General features: G+C 50.9%; 1 protein-coding gene across 1 annotated transcript in view; it reads right to left on the bottom strand.

Annotated features, from left to right (window-relative positions):
* Window positions 1-318, bottom strand: part of LOC116093594 (melanoma-associated antigen B4-like) — a 6,047-nt gene extending 5,729 nt beyond the window's left edge. The window contains exon 1 of the mRNA XM_031375134.1: window positions 227-318. The gene's annotated coding sequence lies outside the window, so the exon portion shown is untranslated. The remainder of the gene's footprint in view (window positions 1-226) is intronic.
* Window positions 319-1,899: the final 1,581 nt, after the last annotated feature.

Genomic DNA, 1,899 nt, shown 5'->3' on the forward strand with positions numbered 1-1,899 from the left:
GTGTGGCCTATGCCTGTACAGACATTATAAATCCAGTTCTGACAGACCCAGTAAGGCCATCGTCCATGATGGGGGCTTTGCCCACACATCATAGTTAGGGTTCCGGAAAGCGGAAGTACCTATAGAAATGGATCAACTAAGGCCACAATCCATGGGTGGAGCCAGGTGCTCTCACAAACAGTATTTGCTAACTCAAAAGGGGCAGAGTCGGGTTATATAGACTCACCAAAGCCAGAGTTTAAGGGTCCGGAACTATGCCTGTACAGACAGGATTAGACCACTTCCAGAGCTGGTGGGAGAGGCCTCTGTGGACAGAACCAATGAGGCTATTGTACAGGGGCAGAGACTTTTGCTCATTTAAACATAGTTAGGCTTCCCGACAGGGGCGGGGCCTACAGAGACAGGGGCGGGGCCTACAGAGAGGTACCCAATGAGGCTATTGTACAGGGGCGGAGACTTTTGCTCATTTAAACATAGTTAGGCTTCCCGACAGGAGCAGGGCCTACAGAGACAGGGGCGGGGCCTACAGAGAGGTACCCAATGAGGCTACTGTACAAGGGCGGAGACTTTTGCTCATTTAAACATAGTTAGGCTTCCTGACAGGGGCGGGGCCTACAGAGACAGGGGCGGGGCCTACAGAGACCGACCCAATGAAGCCATTGTACAGGGGCGGAGCCGGATGCTCTGACAAACCCCATTAGACCCTTGGAAAGGGGCAGAGTCCAGTCAATATAGACTCACAAAAGCCACCATATAAGGGGTGTGGCCTATGCCTGTACAGACATTATAAATCCAGTTCTGACCGACCCAGTAAGGCCATCGTCCATGGACGGGGGCTTTGCCCACACATCATAGTTAGGGTTCCGGAAAGCGGAGATACCTATAGAAATGGATCAACTAAGGCCACTATCCATGAGTGGAGCCAGGTGCTCTCACAAACCCAATCAGGCCCCTAGAAAGGGGCAGAGTCCTGTCAGTATAGAGACACCAAAGCCACCATGTAAGGGGTGGGACCCAATGCCTGTACAGACCCTATATGTCCAGTTCAAAAGATGCTGGGAAAGGCCTCTTTGGATAGACACACTAAGTCTATTGTACAGGGGCGGAGACTTTGTCATACAACATAGTTTAGGCTTCTTGAAAGAGACAGGGACTGTAGAGACATTCACTATGGCCATCATTCAGGGGTGGAGCCTTTTGCTCTCACAAACCTTAGGCCCCTCGAAAGCAGCAGAGTCCTGTATATACAGATGCACAACAGCAACCATGTAAGGGTGGGGACCTATGCTTGTACAGATGCCATTAGACCAGTTCAGGAGCTTGTGGGCAAGGCCTCTGTGGATAGGCCCACTAAGGCCCCCGCACAGGGGTCGAGACTTTGCCCATCTATCATATTTCGGCTTCCTGAAAGTGGCAGGGCCTGTAGAAACAGACCCACTAAGGCCACCATCCAGGGGCTGGGATTTTTGGTCTATAAAACTCACTAGGTCGCCAAAACTATAGGGGTGGTGGAGGCTTATGCAACTAGACCAACTAAGTTCACCATTCAGGGGCAGAGACTTATGCCCATACTACTGAGTTAAGACTGTAGATAGGGTGAGGCCTCTAGAAATAGACCCACTAAGGCCACCATCCAGGTGTGGAGATTTGTTTTCTAACAAACCCAATTAATCTTCTTGATTGTGGTGGTGGCCTGTGCAGATAGACCCATCAAGGCTACCATACAGGAGAAGATACCTGTCTGCATACACATCCAATTAGGCAGTCAGATTGGTGGGGGGATGGGGGGAGTTGTGTAGGTAGACCCACTAAGGCCACCATACAGGGGTGGAGATAAGTTCTGGTGGAGCTATTTGGCCACCCCACAGGGCATCAAAGTTCTGTGTATATCCACCCCAT

Source organism: Mastomys coucha, chromosome X, assembly GCF_008632895.1.
Source record: "Mastomys coucha isolate ucsf_1 chromosome X, UCSF_Mcou_1, whole genome shotgun sequence".
Classification (NCBI taxonomy): Eukaryota; Metazoa; Chordata; class Mammalia; order Rodentia; family Muridae; genus Mastomys; species Mastomys coucha.